This window comes from Vombatus ursinus, unplaced genomic scaffold (assembly GCF_900497805.2).
Source record: "Vombatus ursinus unplaced genomic scaffold, bare-nosed wombat genome assembly UNPS02014837.1, whole genome shotgun sequence".
Taxonomy (NCBI): domain Eukaryota; kingdom Metazoa; phylum Chordata; class Mammalia; order Diprotodontia; family Vombatidae; genus Vombatus; species Vombatus ursinus.
Window position 1 is genome coordinate 5,604,200 of NW_020954615.1, and position 24,441 is coordinate 5,628,640.

Genomic DNA, 24,441 nt, shown 5'->3' on the forward strand with positions numbered 1-24,441 from the left:
GTGATAACATTGGTTCCTTTTGAGGGACTGGATGGATTTGGACCAAATTCAAGGGCTATTGAAGAGAAATCTTTTGTTTTAATGTTAGCTAGTATATCTCCTTAAAATAATATGGCCATTGATATAATGTTCAAATGGCCAAAATTCCTGAAATTTCATTAATACCTACAATTCCCATTACCTTCTTCAATGGAGGATGGCTAAAGTTATCATTTGTGAACAACATTTAAAAATTTTACATATAGCGTATTTGAATAAGATAAAATGATCATTTTGGACCACTATGTGTGCAGCTTTGAAAACTTTATCATAAAAAGAATACTGATTAGCTGAAAGTAATCAAAGGAAGATCCACAGGATGATAAAGAGCCTCAAAGTCACACAATGGGAAAATTTGTCAAAAGAAGTGAAGATGTTTAGCCTAGAGATGGAAACATTTAGGGAAAACATAATGGCTGTCTTCAAGTAGTTGGAGGAAAGTGATCCAGAAGATGGAACAGGCATGCTTTATTTGATTTAAAACTAGAAAGAGTGGGCACAAGTTATAAAGAGTCACAATTAGGCTTGATGTAAGGAAAATCTTCCTAATTATTAGAACTATCCCAAAGCTTGGTGGGGCAGAGAACAAGTTTTCTCCTCACTGGAAATCTTTGTGGAAAGGCTAGACAGCTATTTGTTGGATATGTTGTAAAGGGATTCTAGAATAGACATGAGATGAATTAGATGGTCCATGATAACTTCCCAGTTCTGAGATTCTAGGATGACGGAACCATCAGCTTTGGACTGTAAACCTCTAGTACCTAATGTCATATTTTAGAAGGTGGAGATGGCACTTAACAAAATGAAGTTGAGAAGAGTGGCTGGATTTGACCAAATACATCTAGTGGAGATCTCTCCTGGAGGAGATCCAATTTTCAAGGCACTTAGGGATCCATTTTCCAGATATCTCAGAGCAGATATCTGGATCATTCCTGAAGCCACTGGTTATTTTCCTTTCTCATATCAGATACAAGGAAACAATAATAAAATTCAATAAAGATAAGTGTAACATACTGGACTTAGGGTCAAAACTTCAACTTCACAATCAACAGGACAATATAGGTATATAAAGATAAATATGAGCACTTCTTGCCCTAAAGAAACATATTCTGGTCATAGAGATAGCACATATACCCAAAAGTAGATGTAAAAGAATAGAAAAGAAGTAATAGGAATGGGGGCAGTGATGCTATCATCAGGAAAGGTCTTGTGTGAGAGGGGGCCCTTGAGCTGAATCTTGAGGGAAATTAGGCATTCCACCTAAAACCACTATATACTTATTAATCCAGTTAAAGCCTCTCTTGCCTATTTTCTAGAAGCTTCCAAAACAGATTGGCTATGCATTCATGAACCCTAATCATGATCCCACCAAATATTCATAGATCTGAAAATAGATTATGGACTGGATGGAAAATTGACACTACAAGTCTGAAGATCTGGTTTCTAGCCTCAGCCCTGACATTGATGAGAGTGATGCCCTTGGATATGGTTCTTCTCCTCTCTGGGCCTCGGGTATTTTTTATCTGCAAAGCAAAAGCTTAGACCAATTTACCTCAATAGTCCCCTTCATCTCTAAAATCTGATGGTTCTGACTTTCTTGACACATGAAAATGATTTAACGATACCAGTACCAGAGTTCATTAGAAATCATGTTGTTTGATTTCCCAAAAGGAATGTGAACTATTAGCCATAAAGAAAAGGGCCATTCCTCCCTTAATGGGTACTTTTGCTTCCATAGAGTCTAGTCCAACAACCACTCAAGTGTCCAGATCATAATTCCAGGGAATTCTAATTGCCCTTCCTAACTTAGGACGCACACCAAAGAACCAACTTCCTGCCTATTTCAATTTTTCCCCTTAGTTTAACTGTTTATACAGTAAACAATTAAGTGCTATATGATCATATGTTTAGAGGGGTAAGGACCTCAGAGGCTATATCCAATATCTTTACTCTTTATATGAAGAAACTGAGACCCAGAGAAAGAGATTTTCCAAAGAAATAGCAGCATCTAACAGAGTAAAGATTCAAAATAAGGTCCTCTGGCTTCAAATCAAACACCTTTTTCAGTGAACTATGCTTCCTCTCCATGTATGACATACAGATGAATGCTTAATGAACCCAATTGGACTGGATGGTGATCGCAATGAGCTAAGAGGGCCAGAAAAAAAAAATTGGTACTACCAAGAAAATCCCCCTACAAACAAAATGAGTACTCATTTTCTAGGGAATGTCTGCATAGATTATGGTTTATAAATATAACAAAATATGACTATACCAGATTTGACACATAGGAGAAATTCAGAGAAACATGGGAAAGCCAGGCTGAGATGATGAAGTGTAAAGTTAGTAGAAACAGGAGAACAATGTGTATGATGACTATAATAACATAAATGAAAACATCTCTCAAAGGAATCCAAATTCTGATAGTTATTATGAACAATCTGAGTCCCATAGGTCAGATGACAGAAGATAGCTTTCTCCTTTCATTAGAGAAGTATGGGTATAGAATGTGGTAAGCAGTGTTAGCTTTAGTCTTCTGCTGTGTTGGTTGATTTTGCTGTGCTGTTTTACATTGATGTGAGAGGAATACTTTGCTGGGTAGGAAAGGAAGTCTAGCATTATGGAAGAGTGACCATAGCATAAAGACAAAAGGTACCAATAAAGTTTTATTTTAAAATAGATTTAACATTGGAATGGTTTTCAAAAACTTGTTTATAATGTTTCAATGTCCTCTTGACAGGAAGCCTGCACTGGAGTTTCCCAAGAGTCTGTGCTTGAGTCTGTGTTATTGGACTTTTTTTATCAGTAACTCTGATAATGGCATACATTGAATGTCCATCAGGTTTGCAGATAACAAAAAGCTGGGAGAGATAACTAATATGCTATATGAAGATCAGAATCCTCAAAGATCTTTGATAACCTACAGCACTGGGTTGAACCTAATGAGACAAAAACCAATAGAGATAACTGTATAATCTTACACTTAGATTCAAAAAATAAACTTCACAAGTACAGACCATAAAAGGCATTGTTAGGTAGCAGCTTGTCTGAAAAAAATCTGGGGGAATTTGGGTGACTGCTGGCTCAATAGAAGGGTAACCAGTATGATCATTGGATTGAAGATAATACCATAAAAGAATCAGTTTCTGGTATGATGTGGTAGCCAAACTTTAAGAGAGACATAACTTCCAGTAAGAAGTAAGAGAGTCCTGCTGTGGTCTGCCCTTGACATATCACATCTGAGGTGTTAGCATCTTGGGCACCAGAGTTTTAGAAGAATATTGATAATCTCAGGGGTATCCTGAGAAAAACAACTAGGGTAGTAAAGTACTTTAAGTCCATTGCATATAAGGATTGGATAGTGGAAGTAAGGCTATTTTACCTAGAGAAGATTCATGGGGACCTTGATCTCTAACTCCAGTGTTTGAAGGGTGGTTACATGGAAAAGTGAATAGACTTGTTCAATTTGAATTTAAAAACAGAACTGGGAGTGACAAGTGGAAGTTGGAAAGTTCAAATATAATGTTGAAAAAAAAAACTTCCTAATGATTCAAACTGTCCTAAAGTGGAAAGGAATACATTGGGATATGATGGGTTTACTCCTAGTGAAAGTTCCCAATTATAGGGTGGATGGCCACTGGCCTGACATTCTATAGTGGAGACTTTCAGGTATCAGCTAGACAAGATAGTTACTAGGGTCCCTTCCAACTCTAAATTATATGATTCTGTTAAGGGAGAAAGAATATGGTATTATGCAAATAATAAGACAAAGTTAATCTAATTTACTTCCCTAGGTTTTCTTGACATTGCCACTGACTTGAAAGAGAGTCCTTAAATTTTATTGTCTGTTTTCTCACCCTTATGATGAATATTCAAAAATTAGTATACCTTCCCTATATGTGCCCTTGATTGTCTGTAGCTTAATGAAATAATGTTCTATTTTGTCAATGCTCAAATTTCCCTGCTCATAAATCAAGCCTACCAGCAGATACATTAACTTTCTCATGCCATTTAGAGTCAATTTATTATAGTACAGGATTCAACCACTTATTCTCTTCTGTACTTGATGATCTGATGCAGAGATAAATCATCATTAGCTTATGGGAAAGATAAACTACAGAATCACCAAAAAAAAACCTCAGTTAGAAAAGATCTTAGAGGTCACATAGTCAAGCTCATACCTGGGCAGAAATTCCTTCTGAACATGGAAGGAAAGTGGGCCATCCAACCTCTGCTTGAATACCTCCAAAGAAGGTGCAACTACCAACTCTAGAAGTAGCCTATGTCCATATCACTTCAGGACAGCTCTAATCGGTAGGGCATTTTATTCTAAATTAGATGGAAATTTGCCTCTTTATAACGTTAATATATTGCTTCTGATTCTACCATCTGGAGCCAAATAAAACAAGCCCAAATCCTACTTCACAAGGCAGCTATTCAAATAATTGATGATAGATATCACGTGCCCCCTGTGTCTTCTCTTCTCCAGGCTAAACATTTCCAGTTTTGGGAAACTGATTCTTTTATGGTATTATCTTCAATCCAATGATCATACTGGTTACCCTTCTCTGAATATATTCTAGCTTCTCAATGTCTTTGCTAAAATGTGTCACCCACAAATCAACATAATCACCTCCCCATCCAGTACATATTGGAATACCCATTTATTTTCTTTTTACTTTTTTTTCAATTTTATTTTTAATTTATGAACTAAAACAAGCATTTCCATAACATATTACAATATAAAAGACTATTTCAATAGAAAGTCATCCTCCAAGACAGATCCTTTAACCAAATGAGTGGGAGGGATGAGGAAAAGTAAGATAATACATCTAGGGTACCAGTTTGGGCCCTTTAACACATGAACACTAAATAGCACTCAAACAATATTTGAATTTAATTCCTTAGAACCATAACTTGTCACAAGAACTGTGGAGAATAGAATTCAATATATTTCCAAGTTAGTGAACATCTTGAAGGATGAGGACACAGAAATATAAAGGTTATATGGATAATTAGAGGTTGGGGTGGCAGAAAAATGCAGGCTTCTACTCTCTCAAATTGATTCACTCAAGAATTATAGGCTTAGATTCACATGAAAAACACTCTAAATCACTGTTGACTAGAGAAATGCAAATTAAAAACAACACAGGTACCACTTTATGCCCATCACATTGGTTAACATTACAGAAAAGGAAAATGATAAATGCCAGAGGGGATGTGGAAAAATGGGTATAATAATTCACTGTGGAGTTCTGAACTGTTCCAACCAAGCTGGAGAACAATTTGGGACTTGGCCCAAAGGGCTATAAAGTTCTGCATACCCTTTGACCCAGCAATACCATTAATAGGTCAACAGAGATCAATAGATTAAAAAAAAGAATTGATATGTACAAAAATATTCATAGAGTTCTTTTTTGTGGCAAAGATTTTGAAATTAAAGGAATGCCCATCTATTGGTGAAGGGTTGAACAAGTTGTGGTATATGATTATGATGGCTATAAGAAGTGGTGAACAGGGGTGGTTTCAGGAAAACCTGGAAAACTTATATGAACTGATGCAAAGTGAAGTGAAAAGAACCAGGAGAACATTGTACACAGTAACAGCCACATAGTAACAATGATCAAATGTGAAAGACTTAGCTGATCTGATCAAGACAATGATCCAAGACAATTCCAAAGGAACCATGATAAAAGAGGTTATCCACCTACAAGGAGAACAGATAAACTCTAAGTGCATATTGAAGCATACTTTATCCCTTTATTTTTCTCACTTTTGGTAACATAGCAAATATAGAAATAAGTTTTTCATCACTTGACAGGTATAATTGATATCATATTGCTTGCCTTCTCAATGGGAAGAGAAAGGGGAGAAGGGGAGAAAAGAATTTGAATTTCAAAATAAAAATTTAAATGAATGTTTTAAAAAATAAATCAATGAAAATGAAAGGAATCAAAGCAGTACAGGCTTAGGTCCCACAAAAATAAAAAACAATTACCTACAACTATTTCTTTTTATTAGGGGATCATTAGAATTGCACTCAACAGAATCAGGACAAGAGTTATGATCTGTAGGATGCCTAGAACATACCTTTGTTGGTCATCAGGTCACTAATGTTTGAAATTCTTTTAATAGTTACAAAGTAAACAGAGTTTTTTTATTATAACATTGGAAATAAACATCTTAAAATCACATGTAAAGTGATGTTGAATTAAATAACCTCTATCAGCTCTTCCAGCTCAAAAATTCTACTCATTCAAACAACAAACATTTATCAAGCACTTTCTAGGGAGGCAGTATAAGAAGTCGGTAGAGATCTGGCTTGAAGTCAGCAAAACCTGCCTTCAGTTACCACCTGATACATACTGGCTGTGTGGCTCTGAGCAAATCATTTTAACTCTCAGTGCTCAAGGAACTGAGACTCTGGGTTACAGAGAAAGAACTGACTTACCTTGGTAAATAGAATTTCCTTACCTAGGATCCCTATATCAAAGAAATCACAGGTCCAGACTCTATTCCTTTACCACATATGAAGTTCTATGCTAGGCAATGAGGATACAAAGACAAAAAAAAAAATCCTCCCCTCATGGACCTTGCATTCTACATGAAAGTAAAATACATAATTTTTGAGGGTGGGGTCAGCACTGCCAACTGGGGGAATCATGAAAGGAAATACATAGGTTCTTGAATTAAGCTTTGATGGAAACCAGAGATTCTAAGATGTGGAAGCAAGGAAGGAAGTACATCCCAGGTGTGGTGGAAGAGCATAGAATGACACAAGATAGAATATCATGTCAAGGGAATGATATAAAGGCCAGATTGGCTCAAAAATGGAGTATATGAAGTAATATTATGACATGCCTGAAAAGAAAAGCAAAGGCCAATGGAAGAACTTTAAATGTCAAACATGAGATTGGATTTGATCCTAGAAGTGATATGGAGGCAATGGAGCTTCTTGAATAGAGGAATGATATTGTCATGCCTGTGTTTGAGGCCATGAGTTTAGCAGCTGTGTGGCAGATGAATTGAAGAGGCAAGTGACTGGAGTCAAGGAGACCAGTTAGGAGGCTATTGCAATAGTGCAGGAGAGAAATGATAAAAGCCTGAATCAGATTGGTGGCCATATTCAAGGAGAAAAGAGAGCAGAGATTTGAGAGATAATTGGGAGGTAGAACTGACAGGAGTTGGATTAGATATGAAGGATGAAGGAAAGATGAGGTCTGAGGAAGACTACAGAATCATGGTGACCTCAACAGAAAGAAGAAAATTAGGAAAAGTGGGCAAGTTCTAAAAGAATGAAACTTCATGATTTCTAAATGCAAAGAGGACTGGTAAAAGCCATATATTTGCTTACAGCTATGCAAAAGTAGAAATTGCTAGTGGCTCGATCCTTCTCTGGAAATGAACACTAATATAAAGAAAAAGGAAGAGCACGATGACTGGAATTGGGGGTGGGATTCAGATATCTCAGAGAAGAAGAAACAGCAAAGGAAAGGGAGGCTAAGACTAAAAAAGCAAACTCTTCTAACTTCTCATGATCTGCCCACGGCCAGTTTTGGCTACAAGAGTCTTCTGTATAGACTGAGTCAGTACAAAGGTCATCCCATAAATATGGGAAGGTGGAAAGTGTCAAATTAATTCAAAGATTATTAGTGAAAACAACTATTCCTGGGTTAAAATAATGATGGGAGAAAAGGGATACCAAAATTCTTTGCCTTTCGCTCTATTAATGAATTGAATATATAATCAAACATGATATGAATGGGTTTGAATGAATAATTTAATTCTTCTTTACCAATCACTTCTATCTGACAAAATTGCCACTTTCATTAAAATAGAAGTATAGAGAAATGAGATTGAACTATACTAATGCCCCTTCTCATTTGCACACTTCCCATCCAATGTACTATTCCATATTTAACTCACCTTCAAAAACCTTTCTTGATTCAATTAGGTGATTGGATCACCAGAGGATTTAGTGCTGGAAGGATCAGTAAAGCCCATCTTCTTTGGCCTCCTTCAAATCTCAGATGAAATTTCACTTTATGCAAGAGAGGGAAGCAACTTTACCAAGGTCACAAAGCAAGTTGCAAAGTCAATATTGGAGCCCTGCTCTTTAGATTCCAAGGCCAATACTGCCTCCTCTACACAGTGATGTCTCCCATGGATTCTATGTGTCCAAAACAGAAACCATACTCTTTTTTGTGTTACTATGTGAGGCCAGGAACTCTTTGGTCTTTCTTTACATCTTTAGCAGAGTGATGGCCATGTAGGAAGTGATTGATAAATGCCTGTTGATTTGACTAGATGTGGCTATCTAAGATGACCATGTGGTTTTATGGGTAGAAAAACTGAGGCCCTGAGTGGGTGACTTGTGCAAGGTCATTTGGTTAGTACACATTAGAGCTAGTTTGGGGTTTGATTTCCGAGTCTGTAACCTGTGTGACCTTGAACAAATCATTTAACTTCTCTGGCTTTCAGTTTCCTCATCCATAAAATGAAGGGGTCAACTAAATGACTCCTGAGGGGCTTTCCAGCTCTAATTGTATAATACAATAATCCCATAATAATTTCAATTTCTGACTCTAGTCCAATATATACCAAACCTTATAAAAAACATAGTTTATAAGTTTTCATAGTGCTGAACATACTTTTATAACAATTCAATTGAAAAATAGCGGAGTGCACTGGAAAAAATATTGACTTGGAATCAAACAACATAGGTTGCTTACTATTTGTGTATCCTTGAACACATCACTTCTCCTCTGTGGACTCCATTTTCCTCATTTGTAAAATGATAAAAATTGAAATGGTTAACCTCTAATGTCCCTTTTCAATCAAAATACATGGTACTATGATTAATTCCATGAGTATGTATTAAATATTTACATGCAAGGCACAGTCTTTGCTGCCGGGGATACAAAACCACAAATCAAAATCACTGCCTTCATGTAGTTTACATTCTACTGAGTGATGCAACACATACATGAGCAAATACAAGGGAATTGGTGGAAAAGAAAAATATTATCCATTATTAGAGAATCTGACACTTGCACAAAATCAAGGAAATGCTAGTTGTGTGGTGGTAGGCAAGATGCACCACATCTGTGGCCCTCAGCTTCCTCATCTGTGAAATGCTATAATGATGCCCACACTATATGTCTCATGGGGAAGGCTTCAAGGAGGAGGTAGCATTGGAGAAGAACCTCAGGGACTCTTAACAAAAGAAAGATTCTGAGGGGCAGAGATAAGGAAGTAGTGCCTTCCACAAGTAGGGGTCAGCTTGTACAAGTGCCTAAAGAAGGAAAAAAATCCAGTTATAAACTGCTGATTTGGCAGGTGGGTGTGTCTGGCACAGCAATAGGAGAATTTGAAGGGTCAGGGGGGAAGGTTTTGAGAGAAAGAGTATGGTTTCTGTTTTGGACACATAGAGTCCATGGGAGACATTACTGTGTAGAGGAGGCAGTATTGGCCTTGGAATCTGAAGAGCAAGGTTCCAATATTGACTTTGCAACTTGCTTTGTGACCTTGGTAAAGTTGCTTCCCTCTCTTGTGTGAAACTCTTGTCTTTCCTTTAATTGTCTCTAAGATCCTTTCCAACAGGAACTTTCTGTGACTTGTGCACTCACAACATTCTAATTTGTATAGTAATTATCCATTTATTCTTTTTATTTCTTGTTATTAGACTGCAAGTTCCTTCAGGGTAGGAATCCTATCTCCTCTAGCACCTAACAGTGTCCTGATAATAAATGCTTCATGAATGAATGACATTTAGGTAAAGGGAAGGATAGGAAAATGTACCTTAATTGTCTAAAATCTACATTGTGTCAAATAACCAGAGGACTGAATGTTATTCCTGTCACCCTCTTACACAACCTGTGCATCAGAGGCATGAAATTATGATAAATAAAAAGCAGGACTTCTAAAGTATTTAGCAGAAGAATTATGCCTCCAGGCAGAGGGATGTCATTATTGGACAAAAGTGGGGCTGGATGAGTGATGAGCCTGGGACATAAATGAAGCATTTGGATGATCTGCCCTGCTCCTTATTTTATTTTTTGAAGCCCAAATTTGAAGGTGGGAAGGGGGATTGAAATGGCTCCTAAATCCAAGAGCTTTACATTATGCATGTACATGATCTGAAGCCTATTTGGTTTCATAGCACCAAGCAGACTGGCTGACAAAAGATGACTTTAGAGCTCATAAAAATATGTGACTTCTTGGAACAATCTAAGAATATGCAGAAGTCAGGGGTGAGAGAAGCAGTTTAGAAGTGGGAGAGCAGACTATGACTACCTTTCAAAACCATGGACAGCTCCCCTTGGGTTACCCAGGCTTGGCTGGAATTGAATGCACTATTCTTTCTTCCTGAAGCTTAAAAAGTGTGATCAACTCCAGATACACAACTTTAGTTAGAAGATTTTCAAATTAATAGAAATGGAGGGGGGGGACATTGAGACTTCTTAGAGATGTCTGATATTTTTCTTAATACACAGCTTCTACCAGCACAATAATGAAGTGCCCATCCCTACTGATCGAGCAATGAGAGAGACTAAGTGATTAAACCATCAAAAAACATAAGTAAAGCAATGAAAAGGGGTTGACCTGGGGGACTTATCATTATGCAAAGATGTGAAAAAGCTTCAAGACTGACACACAGGGGAACAATGTTACATTAAATTTCCAGGTGGATTAGTAGTAAGAGGCCAGGACTATAAGGGAGCCATAGCCTTATGGCTGGCGGAGACTTCTAAGGTCATCTAGTCTATACTGTGTTTTTTTAACAAGTCAGAAAACTAATGTCCAAGGAGGTTATATGACTTTCCCAAGGTCATATCAGCGGAAGTAGCAGGTGCAAGATTAAAACCCTGGTCATAGGATCATAGATCTAGAATTGAAAGAGGTCATCTGGTTCAACCACTCAGGATCAGGAGGCTAATAATTTGGCCAAGGTCATACAAATAGTAAGTGTCAGGGAAAGGATTTTAACTCAGGATCTTTGATTCCAGACAATGGTTTTATTCCCCAATGTATCATAATGGAAAGACCCAAGTTCAAACCCAACTGTAACATGGCACATAAAACAAGATCACCTTTGTATGTTGTGTGATAGTGGATAAGTGGCTACATCTCAATGACCCTCAGATTTATGATCTATGAAATGGGCATATTGCTCTACTTATCTGAGGTTGTTGGGAGGTAGGAGATTACTCTGTAAAATTTAAAGAATTTTTAAAATGTGTGTTGCTAGACTTTCCTAGGGTAGCTAGATGGCACCGTGGATAGAGTACCAGGCCTAGAATCAGGAAGACCCATCTGCCTGAGTTCAAATCTAGCCTCAGACACTTACTAGCTGTGTGACCCTAGGTAAGTCACTTAACCCTGTATGCATGTTTTCTCATCTGTAAAATGATCTGGAGAAGAAATGGCAAATCACTACAGTATCTTTGCCAAGAAATTCCCAAATGGGGTCAGGAAAAATCATGACACATGAACATGACACATGAAAAGACATAACAACAACAGACTTTGCTTGGCCAAATTTAAAATTTGCCAGAGGCAAAAAATTGTTTTCATTGTTCTCCTCTCAAACTGGCCCTTCCCCCTGGATGTTCAATTAACTTCCTGGAACTCTCTGTCCTGCCCTGCCAGTCCCAAACTAGGTTGGCTGAATTGTAAGCTCTTACAGGGTAGAAACTTTCACTTTTGGCTTGGTATCACTAATACCTAACACAGTGTCTGGCACATTGTAGGTATTTAGTAAATGCTTGTTGGTTGATTAATTGTTTACTATTTCCTAGTTGCTATTACCTGGGGAAAAAAAGTAGTATGGTGTAGAGGCCAAAGAGCTAGTTGTCAGGATCAAGAAGATCTGGGTTCAAGTCCTGCCTCAGACACAAACTATGTGGCTATATGTCTCTGGGAAAAGAGTGAACCTCTCTAAAATTCTCTAAAACCCTAAGTTACTTATCTTCATTGTAGAGGGACTTATTTCACCTGGATTTCTTATGCCAATGACAACCTCCACACCTTCTGCGTTAAAACTAAGTTTAATTAACATCCGTTAAGTGTCCATTAAGTATCCAACTCTTTGTGGTCCCATCTGATGTCTTCTCAGCAAAGATATTGCAGAGGTTTGCCATTTCCTTCTTCAGGTCATTTTACAGATGAGGAAACTGTGCGAAACAGGGTTAAGTGACTTGCCTAGGATCACACGACTAGCATCTGAGGTCAAATTTGAACTCTGGTCTTCCTGACTCTAGGCCAAGAGGTCTGTCAACTGTGCCATCTAGCTGCCCCTTAGCCAACATCCGTTAAATATCCCCTAAGTGTTAACCTTTGGAGATACGAAGATTAAAAATTATCCTCAGTGGGTTTACATTCTACACGGAATACACAAGAAGTTGGAAATACCTTAATTTTTACCCCACCAGGGGGATTTATGGAATAACAAAATGTTTGAATTGCTATGGACCTTAGAAATCAAGATATCCAACCTCCTCATTTTAAAAAAATAAGGAAACAGTCTCTGGATGATGATCAGCCTAAAGTGTCATATAATAGAGCTAGGAGAAGAACTATCTCCCAGTTCCAAACTCTTTCCCTCACTGTATGCATTGCCCTTTCATAGAATCACAAGGCATTTATTAGAGTGAGAAGGGACTTTAAAGGTCATGCAAATCAGTCCATGATTTTATAGATAAAGAAATGGAAGCTGCCACAAACTACTAGGGTCACATAGCTAGTGACCAAAGGGCTCCCCTGGTTTTCTGAGCCCACATTGACGACTCTATCCTGCTTGACTTTAAAGAGGACTCAATAGGGCTAATCAGCTTGACATGAGGCTGCCTGGAATGCAGTCTGTGTTCTGTTACTATGTATTGACCTTGGGCCACTCACACTGTCTGTCAGGGCTTTAATGTCTTCGTCTGTGAAATCGGGAATTTGAATACCCCGATTTCTAAGGTCTGAGCATCCAAGATTTTTTGTGATTCCATAAATCTTCCCTCCCCCATAAGCTCCTATGGGGGAAGGACTGCTTTTTGTCTTTGTACCCCCCACCCCCAACCCCTGACAAACACTAGCACTGTATCTTCAATTTTATAGGTGCTCAATAAACATTTTCTGGATGTAATTTAATTAGTTTTTTTTTCATTATTTTGGGCAGAGTCTTGAATTTGACGAATTCCTCAGCTGTTTTGCAGGTCTCTCTGAAAGAGATATTTGGGGACCACGTGGAATCTGAATGTCTTGGCCCTGGTCTCAGTTACAATGCACCTATTTGGGCTTTCTTGACTTGAGAGTCATATTTAAGCTGACTCTTTGTTTCCCCGACCAGTCAGAAAGGCACTTGTCAGAATCCCAAGCTGAGGAAGGGAGACATCCTCTGACATCTCTCTATGTCAAGCTAGAGGTGTTCCCACTGGATATCTGTGGAACCCAATTCTTCACTTTCAAAGGTTACAGGCTCTTTTCCTTTTCCCTCCAGTAACATTACCTCATCCTCTGTCTCGCCAAGGGCCCAAGTTCTGTCTCCTGGAGAGCAGCCCTTGCTGCAGGATTATGCTTTGTCATGAGCAGGCATTAGCTCCTACCCATTTTTTTCACTGGGCTCCAGGCTCTGAGACAGAACAACAGAAGAGGACAGACTATAGTTAACTCATTCTAGACAGGAGATGGCCCACTTAATCATAAAATTGGAGACAGAAAGAATTTTAAAGATCATCTCAACTACCTCATTTTCCAGAGTAGGAAAAACAGAAGTAGAGGACAAGAGTGGTTTCTCTAGTGAACACAGAAAACAACACAGATCAAGACTTTTTGCTAAAAGTAATCTGGAAGTGGGTGAACCAGAGGTACAATTTAGAAGAAGGAAGCAAGCTGAAAATATTTTCTAGGCTAGGAGATAAGACATATAAAACTAACACACTGTCTAAGATAAGAAGAGGGACGTCAGTGTAAGGAAGATTGGAGAGTGGGCAAAAGGAAGGAAAGGGCAAGTGCTGGTGGTGGAATGGACAAACATTTACAAACCTGATTAAAGGATACAGTGTGATGCTCTGTAAAGAACCTTGAATTTGGAGTCCAAACACATGAGTTCAAAGCCCGGCATTACTATTTATAACTTGTATAAAGAAACTTTGCCTCAATTGACTCATTTGCTCATCTGCAAAATGGAATTTGAATTAGAAAATGATTAAAGTGCCTCCTAGCTCAAAATCTGTGATTCTCTCAAATCATTTTTTATATTAAAATGTGGAGGGGTAGAAACTAGGAGAGAGCTAAGGCCCCTCCTAAATGTAGATCCTGGTCCTGTGAAAGAGACACTGTTCCCAAGCAGACCATATAATGACCAATTAAAGGTGCGGTTAGTCCTTGATACCAGGTACAGACAAGGAAATGGCAGGTGTCCTTGTGAGGGAAGGAGGGAGGGAGGGGACAGCATCTTTTATTAATGTCCGGTTGACAAAACAGTTGTACTCCCTAGGCTTCCAAAAACAAAATGGGAGATGGGAGCATTGTAAGTAAATGCCCCTGCCTGCTTTCACCTGGCCCAGCCCCACAATGCCTGGTAGTTTTCACAGGGGTGAACTCTAAGTGATTTAACAACAGGCTCTATGTAATATAAAAATGTACTCGTGACACATTTTTAATTTGACCTTCATTATTGACGTTTTCTCCAACATTTTATGAAGTCTAAGAAATCAACAAAATTATAAACTGAGCCTTGATCTTCAGAGTTCGCAAATTTCGGAGGCGTAAATGCTCACTTTGAAAATTTCACAATAGGCACTCGCAAACCAGTTCGAGATAGCTCCACAACACTCCTGACTCAGTTTGCCTTCTCTCAGAAAAGATGATCCAGGAGAGAAGGGTCTGACCGACAAAGGGTGTCAAAGTCTAGGAAGCAGGAAAACTAAAAAAATGCAGCAACAAAATCTCAGCATCACTTTGCCTTTTGTCACAGCGCCTCCTGTTGGTAAAATAAGTAAGAATTACAAGGTGGGGAAATGAGGGAGAGCCGTATCTGATCGTAGAGTCAAAGTCAGGGGCAAGGAGACTGGGTGGGGAGTCCCTGGAGTTGTCTTTTGATCAATGCGGGGGGAGGGAGCACTTGGAGAGAAAAACTTAGGGAAAAGATTGGGTCAGGCTGTCCCTGCACCGGGGCCAGTTAAACTCCCGTCTCCCCATCCCCGAGAAGGGAGTGGCCCCGCTTTGCCTCTATTGCTGCTGTGGAGACTGCAGTCTGTTCTGCTGGCAAAAGTTCAACACTGCAGCAACTTTGAGAGGCAGCGAGGAAGGGCGGAGAAGGTGGGAGGGAGCGAGGTGGGGGAGGGAAAAGTGGGGGGAGGAGAAGAGGGAAAGTGAGAGGGGGGGCTTGGGGAGAGGAAAGGAGAAAGAAGAGAGATGGGACAGAAGGGGGCAAGGGGAGAGGAAGGAAATAAGAGGAGGAAAAGGAAAGAGAAAGAAGAGGGAGATCCTTGTTCGGGTAGATCAGTTTCTTAACTTGGGGTCTAGAGGTCCGTGTACACATTTCAGGGGATGCCGAAGCATGGAGGGAGGATATCATCTTCATTTTTAATTATTCCTTAAGCGAAATTTAGTATTTCCTTCTATTATGAATTTTAGCACATATTTTTCTGAGGGGTCCATAGGCTTTACCAGACTGCCAAAGGGAACCAGGACACAAAAACAGGTCAGCACTCCTGGACTGGACGGTCTCCGAGGTCCCCTCCAAGTCTGAAAGAAAGGATGAAGAAGTGAGAGAAAGACGAGAAAGGGTAGTAATTGGGAAGACTAAGAGAGAAGTGGGAAAAGAGAAAGCAAGGAGTGGAAGGAAGGGGATGGGGGAGGGAGAAGGAAAGGGTAGAGCCTAGAAGCAGGGAAGAAAGGGGGGGAGGGGATGAGGAATCCTGTATAAAGGCACTTGAGCAAGTTGGCTGCCTCGAGTTCCTGAGGCTCTCGAACCCCTGAAATCCAGGCCGAGACAGAAAGGAGCTCCTTCCTCGCGCCACGCTCTGAGCCTGAGATTGGTGAATGGTGGATGGGGCTGCTCGGCGTACAAGCACCGATATGATGGGGTGGCACAGTGGGGAGTTGGTCGAACTAGGCCAGGAGCTTCTTACTACAAGCAGTTCTCCAGGGATGACCCTGCAGCCTCCCAGAGGGCTCTCTAGGGACTAGCTAGGCTGGGGAGTTGAACGGTGGGGGTGACCCTTGGGTAGGAAGAAACTTGTGGGGGCGTAAGGGCCAGTCACTGGATTGGACTTAATGGGAAAGTAGGGGAAAGGAGGGCAGGGCAAGGCAGGTCAGGATTGGGCTGGGCCGGGCCAGGCCGGGCTGAGTTCGGCTGCAGTGGAAGGTCTCCTCCCCCGCCCCACCAGAGCTGCAGCAGGCCGGTGCTGAGTCATTCATTCCTGTGGCAGAAGCTCCCCATCTGACACCTGCTCTCTCTGAACAACGCCCCCAGAGCTCGGTCCTAACCTCCCTCTCCCTCGCCCTTCTCTTCTCTCCCAGTTCTTCTTTGCTCTCCTTTCTTCCTGTTCCTCTCTCTTTGACCTCTTCTCCTTTCTTCTTTCACCGCCACTTTCTTATTGTCCACCCCCTCCCCCTTCCCTCATTTCTCCTCCTTTTGGCCTCCAACTTTCTTTCTTGTTGTAGACACCCCCCATCCCACAGGGGCTCACTCTCCCCCGGACCCGGCGGATTCTCCGGTCTTCCAGGGAGCATCAGTAGGGCAGAATGGACAAAGGAGCAGCTGAGAGCGATGACTCAGCAGAGGTGATGAAAATCCAGCCCAGTGGAGGGTGGGGGGAAAGGGACCCACGAAAGTGATTTTGGTTTTCTTTCTGCAAGAATCCTCAGAAGCCAACCTTAGTTCTGCTGCCTTGCCCAAAGCAGACAAGCCTTCAATCTACCCTTTAAACCTCTCCCCTCAGAAGTGAAAGATGACCTCTGAGTGGCCATGAAGGCAGTTTAGTAAAACTGCTTCCTTAGTACTCAGGATCTCTCCAAGGTAGGCGCAGGAGCATGGACAGGGGCTTTGGATTTAGGCATCGAGGTTAAGAAGAAGATAATTAAAACTTCTGGGCTCTGTCCTCCTTTCTCCCCTTCAGCTGGCTGTTTCCCAAGAAGGCAGAGATACTTTCTCAATTACTCTCAGTTTATCTCTTGGGTAAGAGGAGAGCACAACTTATAGTCCAAACATAGATATATTACCATCCTTTATTCTCAAGGATGCCACTACTCCACTATGCACCCATGGGTAGCATTTGCAGTTGAAAAGGAAGGGTGGTTACCCCTTTCAGTATCTTGTCCATAGGCAGATTATCCTAGTTCTAATACTTGCCCCAGCTGTGGTCACTCTGGCTCTATTTTCCTATTCACATTTCTACCTCTCAGATGAGCCCTCATTCTCATAGCTTCAGAGGATTTAGAACTAGGACTCATCCACTCCAATCTCCTCACCTAGCAGAAGGAAAAAGAAGCTAGAGGGAAAAATGGACTCCAAGTCAGAGACTGTGAGCAGAGCCCACATTTGCCCTCACGTCGTGTCCTCCAAATCCAGTGAGTTTTGCCATGCTGTACCGTCTGCCCAAAGATATTTACAGTTGACAGGTTGCTTCTGGAAGAAGATGATCAAGGAGAGTTTTATGGGAGAATTTAGCCTTGGGCTATTATTTCATAGAAACATGAATCTAAAAATGAAAGGAAACTTAGAGGTCAGGGAGTCCAACCATCTCTTTTTACCAGGGAAGGAAATAAAGCCCAGAGAGGTTAGGTGACTTATTCCATAATAACACAGGAAATAAATAAGCGGCAAAATGAGGATTCAAATTCAACATTAAGTACTTTTCTCACTGAACTATTCTGTCTCCTAATGGAGGGGAGAGAGTAATGTCACTTCTAGGCTGCTCCAGCCTTCCTGCTCAGACCTACTGCCTGTGAGATACAACCTAGCAAACTGCTTTGTATCTCCCAGCAGCCAATTTTCTCTTCTCTGCTGCTGAACCTCTGCTCCTCCCTTCCTCCCTCAGAATTGATTTAATTTACATTTCTTTCATTATTAGTGATTTTGAGCATTTTTCATGTGGTTAATAATAACTTGGATTTTTTCCTTTGAAAACTGCCCACTCATATCCTTTGACCATTTATATATTGCAAAATAGTTTTTAGTCTTATAAATTTTAATCAGTGCCTTATATATCTGGGAAATCAATTTTTATCAGAGAAACTTATTGCATTTTTTTATTTACCTGTTTCCTGTCTAATTAACTGCATTAGATTTTTGTGCATGACATTTAAATTTTATAAAAATCCAAATTATTTCATTTACCGTCTGTGATCCACTCTGATACTTGTTTAGTCATCAAGTTCTTCTCCTATCCTCGATCTAACAAGTCATTTCTCCCTGTGTCTCCTAATTTGTTTATGATGTCATCTTCTCTTTCTAAGTCATGCGTCCATTTGGTGTTTATCTTGGTATATGGTGTGAGGTGCTAGTCTATTCCCTTTACTCACAATTTCTCAAAGGCATGGACCAGAGAGGGAAGCAGAAAGAAAAAAACATGGAGATGAAGAAAGGCAAAAGGACTCTAATGATAATCACCATTTAGGAATGTTAATAACTGAGTTTTATATAGTTATTTATCTACATTTTCATTCTGTGAAGGAGGCTTTAGAGGTATCATTGTCACTATTTCACAGATAGGTTAACTGAGGCTCAGAGGTAGATTCTACTCTGTGGTTAACAAGAACTCAAAATGACTTTTTGGAAGTAATTTTCTTCCCCTTTCTCCCTGCTACCCCTCCCCATGTAGTTCCCTTGTAATTTAAATTGTCAAGTCTGATAGGAAGGGAGGCAGGGTGGTACCATGAAAAGTAGATAGCTGAGGCATTTGAAGGCAGACATTCCTTTTTCATTTCTCAACAAACTTTGTAGGTCACTGCCTATTTTGCCTAAATAGATGACCAGCCCTGCTCTTGAGGATAACTGAGAAAGACCTTGGACTCAAAGTTGATGAAATGTCAATTATGGGAATTTCCTGGTGAGGTTATATGGCATTTGTCAAATATGAGGAGAAAAAGGAAAGAAAATGTGATGTATTTAATTTCCAGTGGAATAACTTTTCAGAGAATTGGGTGTCTGTAGAGTGTCAAGATTATGAGAGAAACTTTTGTTCAGAGACAGTATAAATCCCAATCCTCTGCCCCACCCCCCAATTCCCTGTTATAGAAGAAATGGAAGAGATTATTATGAGTCCTTTATTTTTGAGACTTCAGGAAGTTCAGTGATGTGTCCAGGACTACATAGTTAATTCAGAAAACAACACAAATCAATATTTACTAAAATGGAGGGACTAGATGTAGGATTTGGAAAAGGGAATGGAAGGAAGTTGGAAACATTCTCTGTGCAAGGAAACAAGACATAGAAGAATAATTCAAGGAAGCCTTAGAAGGTTTTGTGATTATGAGTAGTAAGACTCCTAGATGAAGAGAGAGAATGGGGAAACCTACCTATCCTGTTAATTTCAGAGGAAACAACCCTCAACATGTTTTTCCTTAATTTTTTTTTAAATAGTGAAGCTGGGGAGAACTTACAAAAATATTAAAAAGGGACACTGAGTTGGATGAAAATTGTATTTGTGGTGAAGATGTCATTGCTGAAATTAATGCTGCCCCAGTTTCATGGTGAATTTTACAAAAATGCATCATGATGCCCCAAATTTCAAGTAAGTAATCACATTAGAATAAGATCAGGTGATCTCTGAAGTCCTTTATCACTTAAATTCCATGTTCTGCATCCTAAAGCCTTTCTTAGCTCTCACATTAAATGCTCTAAGCCCACAGAGGTTCCCAATCTTATTTGGCCTACAGCCCCATTTAAAAAATATACTCAGTGCCTCCCCCTGGAAATCTACTTTCTTTAATCCTTTAATTTTTTTTGTAATTTGTGTCATTTGAAAAAAATACCACCCCTCTGGATTGATCCAGCACCATCTAGGGGGAGGCATCACCCCCACTTTGGGAACCAATGAAGGTCCCTCCCTGCTCTGTCATTCTATTTTCTAAAGACTCTTCCAGATCCGATTGTCTATGTTCTAAGGTCTCTCCTAGCTTGACATTCTATAGTCTAAGGTCATAGAACCACAGACTTAGAATTGGAAGGGACATCATGTGACATCAAGTCCAATCTCATCATTTAACAGATGAGGAGACTGAGGCAGGGACATCTTAAGTGATTTGACCAATGATGCACAGGTCCTAGGTGGCAGCACTCAGACATGAACCCACATCCTATGACTTCAACCCTAATGCTCTGACTCCAGAGCCAGTATTTTCCATAGTTCTGTTATTTTCTGTTCTAAGGTTTTTCCTGTCTCCAGGATTCTGGGTTCTAAGGCCCTCCAAGCTCTGATATTTCAGGTTCTAAAGTTCCTTCAAACTCTGAAATTCTAAGATCTCTCTCTTTGCTCACATGTTGTTTCTCTATAAAACAAAAGGAAAAGGCAAAAAAAAAAAAAAAAAAAGGAACAAGCCACAGGCATGCCAGAAGCATTTCTTTCATTCAGTCCATTTTATCTGATGCCCATGTGTCCTTAAGAGAGGATCATAGAATCATAGCTCCAACTGGCTTCCATTTTACAGATAAGGAACCTGAGGACTGGGGAAGTTATGACTTGCCTAGGATCATTTGTCCCATAAGAGATGAGATCTGAACACAGGTCCTCTTCCTCAAGAGCCAATGGAAATTCTCCATGAAAATGCCTTGATTCCATGAAACAGATTCATATTCAAATTTTGTTCAGGTTAATATCAAGCTCAGTTTAGTAAATTGTGACTGATCTGAATTTCAAAAAAAAATATTATGTTTCTTTCCATTGTTTTTTTTCTAGAAATGACTGCCTTGGGTGTGGCAGGGATGAGCATGATGCTAGCTACTTAGAAATTCTCCTAACGCTGCAGAAATGCATTTCATTAAATCAACAGTGGCAGTAGCCATCTGCAGTCCCAGAGGTGAATGCAGTGCTAAAATGTCCCATATAGTTTAGGAAATTAGTCTGCAGACATGGAAGCAATCACTGGGATAAGGCACTCCTGGGAGCAAAGAGGCAGTATATTCTGAGGACAGAGGTTAAAATTTCACCACAAACCAGCCAGGGCAACAGATTTCATCCAGCCATTTAGAGTCTTTTGTATTGTTTTTTTCTTCTCTTTGTAGCAAAGAAGGAATAAAGATATTATTGTGGATAGTACCCCTAGAGCCAGAAGGGAATAGAAAATCTCTAGCTACCTCTCAAGCAGTCTTTGCATTAAATGGGGTGGGGGACACTGCTGGAACACAAAGGAAGGAGTCTCTGTATTTAATTTGCTATTAACCAAGCTTGAAAATTCTTTTCCTGGCTTGTTGACCTCAATCGGGAATCAGGATGTCACCTGTCTATGGTCTGGGAGTATAGAATTACATATTAGTCCCATCAAATGAGACGCTGTTAAATACTGTTAGATACTGATAAATACTTTTTTTTAACATTAACCATTTTTAATTATAAAACAGAAACAAAATAGTTTGGTAGCTTTTGATTTTGTTGAAAATACAGTTTAGAAAGAACTGCACTAAACTGGATTAGGAGAGTATTCTCAGCTTTGTTCACATGAGAGATAAACTTATTGGTGCAGCTATAATCTTCCAGAGTTCCAACTGCTGTATACATTCATAAACAAGGAACTGGGGAAAAGTAGCTTCAATTGGCCCTACAATCAATTTCATTTTGCCATCTCTGAGTTTCTCTAGATCATTTAGGGAAAATCGAAAACCATTGTAAACTTCATATGTAATGTCCAAATGTCTAAGTGTGAAGTTTGGTCTTTTCTCTATTGACAAGTAAATTATAGAAGAACTTTTCAAATTGTGAATAATTCTGTTGAGTGTTTTAAATAAAGAATCTGTGAGGTCATCAACATAAAAACATCAGCTGCCATTATGATAGTAGTATGAGCATACAAGTCGGAAATTTATTCTTCAGACTAATTGCAGGGAACTTGAGGATCAGTACACAAGTCATCTTTCAGCCAATCCAGTTCTTTAACCTTACCTGCATCTCTTCCAGTTGCAATCAGGTGCCTGTTTAGGGCAACCTTCTGTTAGCATAGAGCCAGGAGATCTGCACCCATATCTGTGCAGTAAACAGTCTTAGCAACCATTTCTGTGGTGAGGCTAGCAATCCCCGTGCCAGCTCCAAGCTCAAGCACAGCACAACTTTTGAACAGGTCACATTGAAACAGGATGTAGTCACTAGAAGGAAAGCTCCTCATCACACCACTTTGCTGATATCTACCAGAGGGGTAGGGGTAGCCATGATGCACTCTATTTTAACCATATTGTGGTAGATATTGTTCTTCTTCATTGAAATTTTCTGCTCCCTGGGTCAGAATTTTAGGATGTATCTTATTTCTCGATGGCTTTTTTGTCTGTCTCAGAGAAAATCCATAGTCTTCTTATCACTTCCATTATACATCATTGTTACTACTATCATTATCCAATGGAGCTTAGAAACTCATACAAGGGCAAGTTTACATTTCATTCTTGTTCAGCAAATCTACACCATTGCTATTCTTGCCACAGTATTCCTGAATACTTCGGTCATCATGAACAGCATTTCCTATTTGAACGTCTTTTTGTTTTTTATCCTTAATTTGAGTATCTTTCCAAGAATCTTTGTTGCACAGAAGTTTGAATTGTGACAGAAAAACAGGTTGGCCAACCGGATTCAGATGCACCATGAGTTGCCTTTTGTTTGGAGTGTTAAGATCCTTAGCAGACAGCACAGTGTCACTTTCAAATGTAATTTGTTCCATATCTTGCTGCTCTCCTAGGTCCATTATCATGCAGTGTTATTCATTTTTTTAAAAATATCTGCTGCCTAGGTGAGGCTGAGTCCAAATAGACCTGACAACCCTCAAGCCCAGCTCTCCCAAGAAGCCACAGCTGCCTCATCTTCCCCTCTCCCTACAGAATTTGACATCAGAGGACCATATCTGCTACTTGGTCCCTATATGATCTTGAGCAAGTAATTTAATCTCTTCATCATCATTGTCATTGTCTTTCAGTTGTGTCTGACTCTTCATGACATTTGGGGTTTTCTTGGCAAAGATACTAGAGTGGTTTTGCCATTTCCTTCTCCAGCTCATTTTACAGATGAGAAAATTGAGGCAAACAGGCTGAAGTGACTCGTCTAGAGTCAGACACCTAGTAAATGTCTGAGACTGAATTTGAACTGAACTATTCCTGATTCCAGGCCCAGGGCACTGTCCACTGTGCCACCTAGCTGTCTTTAACCTCTATAGGCTTCCATTTCTTCATCTCTTCAAATGACAGGTTCTATGAGATGACCTCTAAACTTCCTTCTAGATGTCAATATATTATCCTATTATTATGAAATGGGGATTTTTAGGCTAAATAAAAGAAGATTTGCAGTGAGGTTGATGCCAAATGCTAGCTGTCTTCAACTATTTCAAGGTCTGTCATATGAAAGAGGGATTGGTTTGGTTTTGTTTTTCCTCAGAGTGTACAAAAGATGACCTATGATGGAAGTGGCAGAAAGACAAATCTAGGTTTGATGTCAAAGAAAACTTCCTACCAATCTGAGCTATCCCAAAAGGGATGGGTCAAGTTGGGACATCATGGGCTCCCCCTCACTTTGGGGCCTTTGGGACAGTCACAGCTGGATGGCCACCCTTGGGGTAGATTGTAGAAGAGACTCATGTTCAGATGTGGGTCATTCCCTTAGATCCTGTCCACCTCTCAGATTCCATAATAATGAATTTTTGGTCATTATGGCATATTACACAACATAGTGGATAAAAAGGCTGCCTCAAAATAGGAAGACCAGGATTAGGGTTAAGTCCTGCCTCTGAAAGATACTGGCTGTGTTGCCCTGGGCAAATCACTTAACTTTTCAGTGCTTGAGCAACTCTATGATTGCCAAACTGCATTGGTAAAGGGAGTTTCCTCTCTCAGGATTTCCATAGAATAATGAAAACCCAGGTTCAGTTAAGATAGATCACCATCCCCATCTCCATCCCCATCCCCATCCCCATCCCCATCCCCATCCCCATTTCTATCCCTACTGGGACAGGACACTGAAGCTATGACTGCTTAAGACTCCATATGCCCATGAACTCAGGTAAATTGTCCTGTCCATCCTTCTTCCTGAGCCTACCTCCACAGACCTAAAAAAACCCCAACAACATAGATTTAGAGCTAGAAAGGGCCCTTAAAAGTCATCAAGTCCAGTGTTTTTATTTTATAGATTAGAAAATCGAGGTCCATAGGGGTTAAATGATTTGCTCTGGGTGCACCTGCAGTAAGTATCTGAGGTAGGATTTGAACCCATATCT

At 39.9% G+C, this 24,441-nt stretch overlaps 1 pseudogene; it reads right to left on the reverse strand.

Moving 5' to 3' along the window:
* Positions 1-21,691: 21,691 nt before the first annotated feature.
* LOC114026296 lies at positions 21,692-23,806 on the reverse strand (annotated as a pseudogene).
* Between the last annotated feature and the right edge of the window lie 635 nt (positions 23,807-24,441).